Source organism: Ammospiza nelsoni, chromosome 1 (assembly GCF_027579445.1).
Source record: "Ammospiza nelsoni isolate bAmmNel1 chromosome 1, bAmmNel1.pri, whole genome shotgun sequence".
Taxonomy (NCBI): domain Eukaryota; kingdom Metazoa; phylum Chordata; class Aves; order Passeriformes; family Passerellidae; genus Ammospiza; species Ammospiza nelsoni.
In genome coordinates this window covers 54,032,164-54,048,371 of record NC_080633.1, presented here as the reverse complement: position 1 = coordinate 54,048,371, position 16,208 = coordinate 54,032,164, and positions in this window count along the sequence as shown.

The window sequence follows — 16,208 nt, the reverse complement described above, 5'->3', positions numbered from 1 at the left end:
TATTGCTTAGTTTTGTTAGAGGATTTATAAAAAAATTAAGATTTTTTTTCCTCTGCTTTTACAAGCAATGGAAATAGCTAATCACCATATCCTTAGCTAATTGGCGGAGCTGCTTTGACTTTAACGTGGTAATGCTGGTTTAAATAAGCTGAATATTGGGCTTTAAACTCCATTAAGTATTTTGTTCAGAGTTCACACACAAACAGTGTTTCCCTTTCTTTTTCTGTTTTTTCATTAGTGTTTTTCCTTTCCAGTTTGCTGTGTTGACAGTCAAATATCTAAAGGGACAATTGGAGACATTATTTTGTCTCACCTCCAGTAGTTACTGCAAAAGGAGAAATCCAGATACCATTTCTCAGATTTTAAGTCAAGCACTCACACCTAGACTTATGCTTACCCCTAAAGTCAGAAATAAATGGAAGCCTTTAAATAGGAAGCTAGGAAGCCTTTAAATAGGAGCATCTGGAAGCTAGAAATTCCTTTAGTTTCCAACATCTGATCATGAAGTTTTACCCTTTCTTAAGTTTTGGTCTTTTGGTTTGGATGATTTGGAAGACGTTTAAATGATAACTATGATAATATTTAAGCTGTTATAATACCCTTTTCCTTTAAAAATTAACAAATAAATGCAGAAAAAGATATTCAAACAAAATTTACGGCACTCTTCCCAAGAATCTTCATTAATAGGTGTCTCTAGAGCTCAGTTGCATTTTGACAATATTGTAATTTCAAAATGGTTTTCTCTTGTACCTCAAAACTTGGAACCATCACATCACATGGGATTCTGGAACTCATAAACTGAGATCCCTCCTCTTTCGAGGAAGAAATGTAGTTTGTGATGGCTATACGCAGCTGCCTCTGGCAATGAATATTTGTTTTTCTCTGCTTAAACTGGAAAGGAATCTTGTGGTGCTGCCATGATGTGAGAGTGTGTGTGGTACTTGCTTTAATTTGACTTCATTTATACATCACTGTGTTAAAAAACAAGATGAAGAAAAAGCCCCCAAAAGCAAAAGAGTGATACAGAACACACCTGTTGTCTAGTTCCAAACTGAACCCACTCACAGGTGTTTGCCAGGAAGCTTTAGCTACCATTGGAAAAGGAGCTTTCCTTTTTGACATGTGTTCTTAATGCCATGGTCCATGGCCACTTTGGCTCCATTCTCTGCATTTGGGGGTCCCATTGTTCTTGTATTATCTTCGCTATTAAAAATGTTCCCTCAGCCATCCTCATATAACTGTCTTCCTTTCTTTTCCATGCAAGCTAGTAAAGCTCTACACCAAGTATAAATCACCCAGAAAACTGCAAACTGGTCAGGCAGTGTCAGGAGGATTTTGCATAGCCCAAGGCTCTCACTGAGGGATACTTTAATGCATCAAAAATAAATTCCAATCAAATAATGGTCAAATGGACAGTAATGGATTTTTCTTGCTCCTGCATGGATCTTGTTCCTGGCAACTCTTCCCAGAACCATGCATTTGGGAAGTCCTCTCATGTTTGTCTGCAATGGGTGCCCTGGAACTGACATACAAAAGAAGGTCTTTTTTGGTTAGTGGCCAGGAGGAACAATTTGCTAACTATCAGAAGCTCACCAGCCTCAGTCATGATCCAGCTGATGTGCATAGGCCAGTAAAGCCATCTTGATATGAAGAACAGTCTGTAGAAGAGCATCACTTAATTATCATGAAGGGAAATGCTCTTTTTCTTCTTAGGCCTATAAAATCAAAATAAAGATTTGTTATTTTGTCATTTTTATATCTTTTAATATTAAAAAATATTCCAAAACAGAGAAAGGGAAAATATCCCTATCCTTGAATTGCAGACAAGATATGAAAATCCTTTTTTTAAAGTTCATTGAAATAGATTGATGCCTGATGATGTTAATCAGTTTTGGTCTTGCTTCTTCAGAAATTAAAGCTTGTCCCAAACATGTCTAGTGACAATAGGTAGAGGCTAAAATAGCAGTCAGAAATAGTTCTTCCAGTGAGTGTACTCCAAAACTGGGGAGAACATTTTCATTAAATTGCCGTATAGCTCTGCCACTCACAGAGCACTGTAAATCCTCAGCCCTGGTGAACCTGGAGATAAAAGGCAGCTAGACATCTCTGTAATTGAAATGGTCTTGATTTCTTTTACTATCTAGATGACAAGACACAGTTAATCCTTTGACCTTCCTAACATTATAGCACTGTTCTAAAACATATTTATTTCCCCAAAACATATTAAAATGTATTTAATTTCCAAAAGACAGAGGAAAGGTAAAGTACTTCCAGAGTTCAGGAATGCTGGCACAGCTGCTCACATTTCATGTCAGTGACATTAAACAGTGCCAGATACAGTACTTTTCTTAACTGTTTGTACATTGAGTTTAATGTGGCCTGATGAAATGCTAAAGATTATTAGCTGGTGAAAAAAACCAACGAACCTGAAAGCAGTTCCTGTAGGATCAAGTAATGTCTCTACACAGAGGCCTCTGTGATACTGGCCAAGGTGATTAAAATACAGTGGTAGACAGTGATATAGTAACATTTTTAAAGCTGACAATCAATCAGTTCAATTACCGTAGGTTTCTGTTGTGACTGGAATTTGGAACAGACATGAGAAAAATACCTGGCATCACACAGGACTATGAAACTTTTGAAAGAAGATCTGTTTTTTGGCTCAGACTGTGCCAAGCAACGGAGAGGGACCCATGCAAGGGTTAAGGTGGAGATAAGATAATTTTCAGGTTTTAATTTGTTCCCTATAGCTACAGCTGAAAATGAATTAGTAAGTACCAATTAGTCCTTAGTTATCAATAAGTTCTTAAAAATCATAGTGGGAAGAGTATACTAAACTGCCTGCCTTAAAAAAAAACTCAATATGGTTTAATTTATAGTGAGCAGTGTCACACAGCTTATTTACAAGGTACTCAGGGAAGCAGACTGGGGAGGAGCTCACTTCACTGCAATTGCTTCTGTGCATCAGCTATTTCAACATTTGCCTAACAACTACCCCAAACTAGCCAAAATACCTTTTCAGTATAAAAAGAAATTTGAAGATGTGCAACCTGGTGGAGGAATGCATATGTAGCTTCCATTTCTTAAAGATCCATACTAGGAGAAGGTAAAGTTTCACATTAAACAGTTGAGTACAAAAATGCAGAGCATTGTGTACATTTCCCACTGAGATTTTCTTCTCCTGGTGGATTGAGCCTTGACTAATCATGTGACAAAACTGACAGTTCTCTGATAAAACTTTTTTGGTCTTTTCATCAAAGCCATCTCTCTCCCAAAGCCAACACTAAGGACTTTTAGCAGAAAGATGGAAGTACTGATTCAAGAAAGCCACTGCAGAGTTTTCTGAAAGTCACAGTTTAGGTGTCTCGTGCCCCTACTGTCTTCAGGCCAGGTGGCCTGGGGACATCAGTGGTACATGATGTGCTCATCCTGTGAGTATACTGTGCTGCTTATCCAGTCTGGTCAGAGAAAAAACAGGGGAATACAGTTTAGTCAGAGAAAAAAGGGATAAAAAAAGGGATAAGGAAGCAGTCACTCTGCAAACCTCTACAGGTGTCACTAGGGTACCATTTTTCTGAATTCTTCGGGAACAAACCACATTGCCTGACTGCCTGTACTCTGTGGTAGTTCTGCCCACTCATTTTAGAGAAAGCAAATTATTTTAGAAAAGTCCTGTTATTTTAGAAAAGTTAATTCCTAGAATGAATGCTCATTTCTCTAAACAGGACATTTGTTTTCTCTACTAAACACTTGTGTGTTTGATGGGGAGCAGGTTGAGATAGAGAAAGAACCTTAAGAATAACCAGGATCAAAGAGAGAAAACACTGCTTGAGACTTAGTTGCATCTATGTTGTCAGAAAACTCCAGATTCTGTAGTATGGTCGTAGGGCTGAATTCAGCCCAAGTATCCCTGTATCTCTGTAGAACAGTTCCGATTGTAACAGATCTGACAAAAGTTTATGTGACCAAACTGAACGACCACAGATGCTGGTTGCAAAACAATATGAACTTCATCTGAAGACCTGGTGAGGCCTGTTACTTTTAGTCAATGATGTTAAATTGGTAGAAGTATTAATTTGTAAACAAATTTCAAACTGTTAGTACTTTTGAAGAGTCTGTCCTGCTTGCTGACTTATTTTGTGTGATTTTATGGACTTGCTTCCTTCAAATTGCCTCCTAATGCACTGGTTGTCCTCTCTCATTTGCATTAAAAGCTGCATTTGTGAAGTTTTAGAGCGCAGATTTCCAAAACATTGTACCTCTGACCATTGAATTCATTCTCCTAAAGCATGAAAACTGTTTGACTACATTACAGATCTATTTTGTGCCATAAATATTGGACAATTAAAAACCTAATTTGCTGTCCTTGAAAGGCAACGAAGGGGCATTCACATTTATTTCATTAGGGAGCCTGAACCTCAGTACAACAAGTTTGTGCACTCCAAGTACACAAAGCTTTAAATTCCTATGGTAAAAGCTCACAGCCTTTTCAGTGCTCTCATCCGGAAGCCTTACATTATTAGGGTTTTTATTCCTTTGGTGGGGTCATTGCACTTTCACTTTAAATCGTGATACAAAAATTGACGTGTTTCTTGCATCAAATGCCCCACAAGGCTTTATATGGTATTTGTACTTGCCTCAATGACCATGCTATTAGCAATGTTAGTGACATCAGTAGAATACTCATTTATTGAACTTTGGAGAAGAAGGGATTCTAACCTTTTGGAGAAGAGAGGGATTCTAACCTTTTCTGTGTAGCTTTCTGTGAGAACTGTTGACTATTGCCAGCCTTGAACACTCAAAAAACTCCAGAATCAGACCCTAAAGTAATCAAGAACAGATTAAAATTTTTGAAGATAATATTATGATAGAACAATATGTCTAGATGTGATTTGTAAAGAAGCTATAACAAGATTTTTGATAAAGAGCTAGCTACATCTCTGGTACATATTTGTCCAGGGAACAAAATGCAGCATGACTGGCTTCCTTGCAGGCCTGGAATTTGTCCAGCTTGGTTCTTTTAGCTTTAGTGAGCTGATACTTTTAGAAATTATTTCTAGGAAAACATTGGAACTGAATTATAATGATGATTTTGAAATATCTGGTTGTTGATATCAGCAGCTGGATGATGGGATCAAGCTGATGCTACTAGCTAAATTGAAAAAGGTTCTCTTTCATGTTATTCAGCATGTATTTGAATAGGTTGGATGTGAACATTTACAATGCTATGAAAATAAGCATTGTGTGACTGAAAATAGTTTTAAACTGCATTCCCCACCTCTTCCTATAAGTAAAATCAAGGACAGTTCCTCAAATTCTTCACAGAGAATGGAGAGAAAAACAAAACTCTTAAGGGGGGATGAAGATTAGTAGTAGCAGACACAGGAGTTCTTCTTGGCTTATTATAGTTCTTTTGACTCCCATAGCTTTAAAGAATTTAGCCTCATGTGAAGAGGACTGATCCAGTGATTGCTGGGCAAACTGAGGGCTATCAGAAAATCTGCGTGCTACAGATTTCCTGTTTGATGCTGGCCAAGTCCCATTCTCTTCCTCTAGGTTATCTGCATGTAGTTTGGTACTTTCCATTCAGAAAGACAAAGTGAAGATTGCAAGCTGACCTGATAGCAGAGGCCATCTCTGTTTAGACAGATGGAATCCATTGTCTGCCTTGCAGAGGCATTGTGTTGATTTAAAAATGCATGTGTTGCAGCATAGTAGAGAAGTTAAATTCTTTTGCAAAGTGAGGACATTCTATTTTTCCTGTAAAACCAACATGAACAACCGCAGTTTCCCAATCTCCCGTTACTGAAACAGAGAGGAGCCTCCCCAAAGGGCTTGTGAAAGACCTCCACAGATAATTTGGGTATAAACAGATAGTATCTTTGTACCTAGTGGTTGCTTACGTATAAAATAGGGATCACAAGCTTTTAGACTTTGGCCTTTCTGGCAGCAACAGCAAAAAGTTCAGGAAGTTAATCTCATTTTCTGACTGGGATAGTGAATTTAGGGTTAAGGAGATTAGCTGCAATGTGTATTCCCAGGAAGAACTACTGACAGCTGCGATAGAAGCTAAAAGAAGAAGGTTTTACATCTAAGGCAGAGAAAAAATAGAAGAAAGGCAAGACAAAAAAAAAAAAAACAAAAAACCAAAACAAACCACAACAAAAAAAACCCAAACAGGTAAAAGAGAAAAAAAAAGGAAAGAAAAAAGAAAAACAAGAAAAAAAAGGAGAATAGAAAAGAGGAGGGAGAAGAAAGGGGAAAGATATGATGAAACATACGAGAAATTATAGGAGAAGAAATAAAAGTGGGGAAGAGATAAAGTGGGAAGAAAGGGAATGGCCTTGGTATACCAAGAAATATCTGTCATATACATGTCGCTGTGGGCGATCCTTGTGATAGGTTGAATAGTGATACATGGCTTTAAAGGTGTGGGGAATGATCCCAGACAGGAAAAGGCAGAGGGCACTAGCAGTGACCTGGGCTAGCCTTGTGGAGACATTTTAGTAGGGTTGCAGGAAGGCCTTAGGCACTGCATTGTTTGGTCACTGGAGTGTGCCTGGTGGTTTCACCCCAAGCAGAGGGGTGAAATCACACGGGGGAGGAGAGACATCTGGACAGACCATCAAGCACAGCTACTCCCACAACCAGGGCAGGGAGGAACCCGGGGATGTCTAACTGTAAATGAGGCTCTTTGAATCTTGGAAAAAGTGTTCAAATTATCTAGGCAATTATTCCAAATCAGTTCCCTGTTCTGGTGGTATGTGATGACTGCTTTTCCAGTTAAAGAATTTCTCTAGAAGGGTGGACAAGTGAGTTTGCCCTTTAAAAAGCAGAAGGTAACAGTGTTGTTTTCCATTTTCCTCACTCTGCAAAATTTCAAATGAAGGGCCTGATCCCATGCCAAGTGGAGCACATGGAATTACTTCCTTGCCTTTGATAAATTCTGGCTCAGCATTTAATTAATAGTCCTGATTTTATAAAGTTTTTGGTTTTGAACTTTTCACTCCACCTTTCCCAGATAGAAAGATGGAACCCACACTTACCTCATTAATTTCAGATGGTTTGTTTCTGCTTTCAAGGTGTGCGTGTGGAGCCCTCTGAACTTCCTGGACACAAATGAACATTAAATCTGCCTACACTTAAAAGTAGGTCTCAATAATGCCAAACTTTTTGAAAGTGAGTTTCAATCTGATTTTATTTGTAATGCTCATATGCATTCCAGGAAATACTGACATATTTGAACTCCAGGAGAACAGATAGCAATGAGAAATGGATTGAAATCTTGCATGTTCAAATACAGAAGAAATTTAAAACTGTTGAAGATGTGCTAAACTTGTCATTTGAGCCTTGCTGATTAGTTACTGAAATCATCCATTCAGAGCAAAAATGTCCATTTGATTTCAGCAAATATCCGGTTTTGCAATCTGCACTCTAAGTGAAAAATGAAGAGTAATTAAATGACCTACACTGTCACATCAAACCATACAGTTTAAATGTTCAGCTTCCATGCAAGTCAGGAGGGAAACGCAACAGCTTCCAAAGAAAGAAAAATCAGGAGCTCAGGGTATTATTCAAATTTAATGACAGTAACTTACCTTTAAGCCCTCCATACTCAAATCTTAATTTTCCCATTTAAGGTCCTGAAGAGACTGAAAATATGTGAAAATGTATTTGGGCTCAAAATAAGCTTATTTCAGACATCACCATCTGAAAAATGCCCTTGCTTTTAAATCTCCGGATTATGCTGCCGAGGTGAAGGGGATTTGCTCGGGAAGACCAGCTGTCTGTGAGTGCCTGTGGGTGCACTTGCAGTTTGAGTCCTTTGAGAGCAGCCCCAAAGCACAGCAGTAAGGCAGAGGTGAGGGCTATCTGTGGTGTGCTCCCCTCTCCTGCAAGGAAGGCAGGGATGGGCATGGCAGGGAGGAGGGCACACAGCACAGTGTGTCAGGAGCCAGCCGGGCTCACAGACCTTAGCCCTGGTGAGAAGTGGGTCTGCAGGGAGCATTCAGTGCAAGCCTGGTGTGGAGGCACAACAATTTTGAGGACCCAAAGGAGGGAGGCCTTGTAGGGTATTTGGAAGTTAAAATTTGGATTTGTCTCTTTCCTGGAAAGGAGATGACTGATGCAGCCAAGATGCTTTTTGAAGCCAGGCAGGGATGAAGGAAGGCTTCTAGGCTGTGGAGCAGGGTAGGTCCTGCTGGCTGTTAGCCGTATGATTTGGGTCATTCTGTCATGCCAAATCTGTGAGTGCCTATGGGAAAGAAAGCCAGAAAATCTGCCAGAACATTAACAGCACTGCAGGTCTTTTAGTGTAAAAGGACCAGGGTGCAATGACAAGTCTCACCTGACACACGCTCAGAAATTTATGGCAGGTAATCTGAGGCATAAAGAGCATCCCCTGAGCTCTTTGCTCAATGGCTTCACCCAGGATATCTCTTTATTACACTTCCTCCTCTTGTTCTCTGGTTATCCAGTTGCTTTGGAATGTCTCTGGGCAAGGACTGCCCTTGATCAGGCGTTCCTGTGTGTTTGATTAGAATAATGAGGTACTGATTTTACTTGGATGTTACAGTGTTATGAAAAACTAGGCTTTTTTGCATAGCTATAAATTTTTGAGGAAAGTAGCTGTCTTTCTTGTTGTGCTTTTGGAATTTGTCACCAAGAAAGTATCTGATTTCTTCTGTCACTATGGGTTTGGGCTACACTCAAAATGCCTGGTTTTTCTTTATTTTCCTTTTGTTCCTATTTCAGATCATCAGCTCTTCCTTACACTTATCCCTTAGATTTCAGTCTTTTCCCCCACCCTATGAATGTTTTCAGTTGTCAAAAGAAGAAATGTGATAATTTGGAAGGTTCACAGAAAGCATGTTTTATGATTATTGTTTCTGTGATCTGTCCAATGTAAACTGCTTTAGAAAAGCTCTGTTCCAGCCACTCTAATTCACTTCTGCAGAATACTGGATTTGAAGTTGACTAAAGAGAAAGCCTTTTCTTTTAATGGGTACTCTGAGAGGAATGCAGCTTAACTTTTTGGTTTCTGTCCTGACTTTTAGCTCTGCCTTGTGGTGCTCAGAGGGAGTCCTATGTGGTTAACTTAAAATTAACCTTCCTCTGACATTTTATTGCTGAAAAGGAGTAAATATGCCTATTCCAGTGCTTTGAGTGTTGTGGTAGAGCAATTTGAGGGTGCCTCATCCCTAGTGAGATCTGAAATATTGACAAAGAATTGTGTGTCCTCCAGATGCTGCAGTCAGGGAACAACTGCCTGTGCAGGCTTGAGAGGGAGATTCCCACAGGGTGTCTGTGTGCAGTTGTGTTGCAACTGGAAGCACTGGTGGTACCTGGGAGCACAGTCCCAAGAGGAGAGCTGAGCCACGCAGCTCAGCTTTCTGTGGATGGAATGACACCAGTGCACACCAGCTGGGAACACAGCTCGGTTTCATGTTCCAGCTCACTTCAGAGCACTTACACTCAGTGTTTACAAGGTTGCTGATGCTTGCAAAGGCAAGGCTATGTTCCCACAGCTGACTTTTTCTCACTGATCCTGGAGAATTGCTGAACAATCTCTGGGGTGTATGCCAACTTGATAGGAAAGAATTGCCCTGACTCTCTCTTTTTGTTTGTTCTGTTGCTGTGGCCCCCTGGCAGCAATCATTCCAGGAATTAACTTTTCTAAAATAACAGGACATTTGTTTTCTCTAAACCTCTAACTTTAACTCTTGCCAAATCAAAGCAGAGGTGCTGGGGAGCTTGACTAAATCTAGTTCTTCAAACTGATCACTCCAGTAGCTGGACTTGTGCTTTCCATTTTCTTCCCCTGGAAATTGCAGAGATCATGCTCACTTGGCCCTTCCACTCTGTGGGAGGAACCAGGCCCACAGAGGGCCCATACGTGGCACTGATGGGAGTGTGCAGCAGGGCACTTCTGTGCAGACAATCCATGACTAGAGGGCTAGAACTTATAGTTTGGTGTAGGCACAGAGTTTGTGGTAATTGGGAGTGGGGCTGTGGCTGACCCTCTTCCCTAATGGTCTATAGCTGTGCAGGACAGGTGAACAGCATTGAAGGCAATGAGACAAAGAGTGCCCAGGTGCCCTCAACAATCACCAAAGGGACACAGGGTGCAATGCATGAACGATGAGGGGTATGGAAGGTTGGGCTGAAGGACAAGAAGGGCAGATGCTTGCAGCTTTCTGGGGTGGTATGGTGCTACTCTATGTGGGTTGAAACCTTCTGAAGTGCTGTGATGATACTCTGTGTGTTGTCGCTGTCTCAACTGTGACAGTTTGGTACCTGTCATGGTGGCACTCACCACTAGACAGTAATGTCCTCTCAATACTCTTTCTTAGGTGTTGAATGATGTAAGCTTAACCTCCCAGTGAAACACGGCCAAAGCCATGTTGTTTAAGAGCACGTTTAGTCCCAAATGCAACATCCATTCTTTCCACTCTGGTGTCATTGCTAGAAAAGTACCCATCCACGTCAGAGGGACACAGCTGATGTAACAGTGACGCTAAAGTGAAGTCGGGCTATCTCTCTTGCTGTAAGACATACATTTCTGCTTTGAGAACAGATTCCTAGAACATATCTAAACACAAGCTGCTGTAACCTGTAGTGAACCTAAATCATGACACTTCACTCTTCTGAGTTTAATGTAGATGGCAAAAGTTTTCCTCGAAAGGAGCACTGGTTTTGTTTGGTTGCATGGCAGTTAACAGCAGTATAACAAAGCAATCAAACTTTCAAAACCTTTCTGATTCAGTTCAGTGTCTTGTTACTCTCTCTGATGCATCTGTTAACCTTCAGAAAGCTACGTGGGTGTTTAGAAGAATAAGGTGCTTTACATTAAACACATTCTTTATCTGCCTCAGATAAAGAATGGGTTTTGGCAAGAGTTACACAGGCACGGAAAAAAAATTGCATGCTTAAATAGGGGGTTGGTGTTTCCTGACCTTTCTTCATAAAAAGCAGAAGAAATAGTTGGGTTTTTTGTGGTTTCTTTTTTTTTTTGCATTTTTTTTTTAATACTACTTAATGCATGTGGTGTAGTTACCTTAAAAATAAAAAGCTTCTTTTTTGAAGGTAATCAGCTAATGCTTGAAGAAACTAAGTTTGTATTTGGGATTTCTGGTGACATGAAAAATCCCTTAAACTTAATTTCTTATGGAAAAATCTAGAATTGTCTCTAAAATCAATTTATAAACATGATACTTCTTTCTTTTTTCTCTTGTTTTTATTTAGAAATTGGATGTAGGATTGGATAATGTGACTTGATTAGTTTTTACTTCATTTTTTCCTTGTCACATACTGTTATTAAAAAATTTTGGTGCATATAATTAATCTAGTTCTTCAACATGAATAGTGGACTCTTGCTGACTTGAAAATTCTGGAGCTGAAGTTTACCTTTAAGCTCTGTCCATTGATTGTATAATACAATATGAGTAATTAACTCTCAATTTTTACTTACACATGTGCATTCCATATGTCCATTAATTTTAACTCATTCTTTTTCATGGTATGTGATACATCAGGTATTCCTTTTATGTAGTGCAGGCTTTAGTATTTCCATCAGTAAAAAGCTTTGGTCAAAATTCTGCTCCTGTTTCGCAGATAATTGAGCCTCACAGGTCTGTTTGGGAGTCAAATATATTTTATGCTAATCTGCATTTAACTAATGTATCTCTTTCACTGAAGCATTGAGAGTATCAACTCAGTTTGCGATGGCTTTTGCCATTAGCGTCCTTGTTTGGGATACTGTTGAGACCAAAGGTCACTTTTGTGGAGCAAGTGACACTTGTTCTATGATGCTCTGGGCTACAGAAAGTAAGAGGAAGGTATGGGGTGTGTCTAGATAGTAGGTACCTGACCTAAAAAGGCTAGATAAATCAAAACTTTTTTGTTTGAATACAGAGATGAGGCATTTTTGCCAATAAAATGCGATAAGGTGAAAACTTGGAGTGCTTGAATGGTAAGTTATATTCTTGCTGTGAATGTATAAAATCCTTCTGAATGACTGAATCAACACATGAATGCTATTTCTCTTCTAATTTAATTAAGTAACACTTAAACATCATTGGTACTTGACATTTAGGTCCCAGTTTGTAGCAGCATCTGCTGTTAGGTTTGGGAATCTCAGAAATTATGAGTAGCTTACGACCTGATTTTTATATATCTTTAAAAAAAAAAAAGTTCTTAGATATTTGTTTCCATATGTGTAAATATCAGTTTTACTCTAACTGGCCATCCAGAAGTATCAGTTGTTTTTAGGAAAATGTGGCTGTGGCTCTTTGGCCCCGAGGCTCGCTGTCCGTGAGCGCAGTGAGCCCCCCGAAAGCCGGCCCCGCAGTTGCTCCTGCTGTCTCCATTTATGCCAGGTATGTAAGCACAAGCCTCATGTTAAGCATGTTTAAGAGATCTTGTTGATTACAACGGGAGTGCTCCCACAGCTTATAGCTGTGCAAATGTTTACATACCTGGCCTGCTCTGGTCCTATATAAAGATCTGTCTCCTTTTCCCTGCAAAGCCTTTTCTGTCTGCTGCTTTGAAATTTCCCATGCTTCGCACTTTCCCCTAGCCCAGATCCTTACTAGGAGAAGTCCTGGTGTCAGAGGTTGGAAGACTGCAGCTTGCTGGGAATTTAAAGGCTGGTTGAAGCCACAGTAAACAAGTACATGCTGGTAATGAGGTTCATGTCACAGGAGAGGCTTCTGCCAGGGTAAAGTTTGTCAGGATTCCCCAAACTTCTGTTTTGGATTTGTCCCTTATTTCCCTGCTGTCCCTGAGAACAGGCTCACTTATGGATCCGTTCCAGCTCCTGAATATTCTGTGATTATTTAATCACAGTATTTACATACTTTATAAAGAAGAAATAGACTTTGTGTGCATCACTGCATTTCACAGAGAAGGTTGAATATTGGGGCCATATGTGTAAACACCTCTACTTGCAACAGACATTCATATATGTGAATATGAATATGTATGTATAGTGTATATGTATAAAATGAAGGTACACATACAAAGATATCATCCTTTCAAAATAGGTTTTCTTTCCAGAAGCTGTAATAACAGGAGGACCAGTGAAAGCAATAACTTGCTGTTTATCCAGGGTGCAAATGCTTTTACACTGGTGAAAAACAAGCCTGGTCTACAGTCAGTCATTCCTCCACTTGTTCTCTTTGCTTGAAAATTACATTGTTGCTCTATAGAAGGAAAAACAACCTCTGAAAATAGCACTTTCTGGGCTCCAAAGATTTATACTCTTCTCTGTTGATGCTTTGCACTAACACTTATGTCAGTCCTGCTCTTAAACCGAGTGTAGTAATGATCCTTTGATACATTTTGAAGTGACTTTTGCTAGCTCAGAATAAAATAAAAAAAAACCAACAAACCTATTTAATAGCTGTACTGGCTTTAAAAAAGTACCTCACTGCTCATGTGCTGTAACAGAATATGCATTCAATGTTTACTTTCTATCAAGCAATTTGGTGTGCAAGAGACTTTTATGAACCCAAGCCTAATTTTAATGGCTGTGATACTACCTGTGATGAAGGCCCTGATTCTGCTAAGCAGCTGGACAGGTGTTCCCCTTGGCTCTTTAGTACTTGTCAGAGCACTGAAATGCCAAGAGCTTGTACTCAGTGATTTTATGTCCCGGAATTAATGGCATGTGGAAGTGGCAGGCATATCCTTATTTCCAGAGTTCCCCTTGAAATACATGTTGCAACTATATCTATTGTGGAATATTGTGATGGTGACTGCAAGCAGGGGAGTGATGGAAAGAAGATCCTGAGGAAGATGCCAGCTGACATCACACATCCACAATGGCTAATCAGGCCTTCCAGAGTGCCACAATTGCTGTTAAACATGTTTAGAGCTTTACTTTGTGCTTAATTAATGCTCATGTGTTGTTTGTTGTAGTCTCCAAACCCACAGCGTGCTACTGAGAATAGTGGATTTAGTAGAAAAGGTTTTTCTTAAAGCCTTTGTATCACTGCAGCTCTGTCAGCAGCCCTGGTCCATATTTTCCTTCTGCTGTACACAGTAACCAATCTGTGCTGGGAAGTGAACTGTGTCTCAATTTATTTGTAAAATTACACTGGGCTCATGGTCAAAGGAATATCCATAGGCATTCCTCTAAGCAATTCTTATGCTTGCAGAAAACTGGCACCCTGGGTTTTGTGGTGCGAGACTGCTATGGAGGAGCTACCTTTTGGAGTGTTCCAAATGCTTCCAGAATACAAGTGCAACTCAGCTTCACTGGGACCTAATGTTTTGGAACAATTCTGGGGCTGCATGTGGATAAGGATGACAGACAAATGGAAGGGAACATTACATCAGTGAACGTGTAGTGACAGCTTCAATCTCTTTCAGGGGGTGACACCAATCCTGTTGGCAGGCAGCAATAGCAGCATCTGACAGGTCACAGCTGAAACAAAAAATATGTACTGCAGCTGTACTGCAGGTTTCCTATATGACCTTGAGCAAGCTTAAGTCACTCCCTGATTTGGGTCTGTATTACTAGAAGCAAGAAAAATTTCTCCTGTATCTCCTATGTTTATATGGTGAGTGATTCGGGATGGAACGCTCTTACTGTACCGCTGTGCAGCACATAACACAGGGGAGTTTTAAGCAACTAATATAAATAAGAGAAGTTCTTCTTCCAGCTCAAGGGATAACAAAACCTTTAGAAATCTAGCTTGTTTAAATGAAGATAAACAGATTTGATTTGGTATGATAACTATTGGTGTGGCAACTATCTGTCACTACTGCTGGAAAGCAGAGTCCTTTATCTGTGTGGAAAAACATAAAAATAAAGGGTTAGTAAGAATGTTGTTGAAGCCTTAGACTGCTTTTCTGGTATATTTCTTTTAAATCAGCAGCCATACCCATTGACACACTGGTCAACCTTCTTGCCCGTTGCAAGACAAAGGACTCTAGGAAATTGAGCCCACTTACAGTAAATTGGACATCCCAAGATTCCCTGGTGCCTCCCTTCCCTTCCTGCTTTTGGCTTATTCTATTGAGAAAAGGAACACCAATATTGTTTTATGAACTGTTATCAGACATGCACTACTTTAAAGGCATGGTCAATTTTTACTGAGCCTGTATTTATCATCTGAGTTCATTTAGGCTCTTTATCATAATGACTTTTAAAACAAAAATACATCCTCATAACAAAACACAACTTAGAAGCTTTCAACACAAAAACTGATTATGGTAGAATGGTTTGGGTTGGAAGGGACCTTTAAAGGTCATCTAGTCCAATCCTCTCACAATGAGCAGAAACATCCTTAACTTGACAAGGTTGCTCTGTCCAACCTGATGCTTGGTGTTCCCAGGGATGGCATATCTCATCTCTGGGCAACCTGTCCCAGTCTTTAATCATTCTTATTATTAAAAATTTCTTCAGTATATCTTGTCTGAATCTACCCTAGCTTATTCTAAAACAATTGTCCCATGTCCCTCTAAAATGATAGTCCCTTGTCCCTTTGATGCATGCCCCAACTCTCTTAAAATTCTTTTGGCATTGAAAGGCTGCAATAAATTCTTCCTGGTGCCTTCTCTTGCTCTAGGCTGAACAACCACCACACTCTCAGTCTTTCCTTGCAGGAGAAGTTCTCCAGCCCTCTGATCATCCTTACTGGGAAGAGGTGAATGAGATCCACTGTCTTTTCTATCCTCAGGACCTCAGAGCTGGGTGCAACACTCCAGGTGGGATCTCATCAGAGCAGAGCAGAATGGCAGAATCACCTCCCTCTCCCTGCTGGCCAAGCTGCTTTTGCTGTAGCCCAGGACACGACCGGATTTCTGGGCTGCAGGCCCACATTGCAAGGTCATATATAGGTTTTCCTCCCCCAGCACCCTCAAGTCCCTCTCCTCAGAACTGTTCTCCATCTTTTTATCCCCCGGCCTACACTGATGCCGGGGGTTGCGCTGACCCAGGCTGAGGACCTTGCACTGGGCCTTGTTGAACTTTGAGGTTGATATGATCCCACTTGGGCTTTTCCAGGGTTCCCTAAGTGGTAAGCTGTCTCTCAGCTGTGTCTACTGCACCATTCAGCTTGGTGTCATCAAGCTGTACCCATTAGTAAGCTATAATTATAAGTAGCCATAACACAATGCGCCCAATACCTAGGACCTGGATTCAGATTCTGCTCTTCTCAGTGGAGAATGCCCATAAACGTAAGAGTGATAGATGAGGCAAT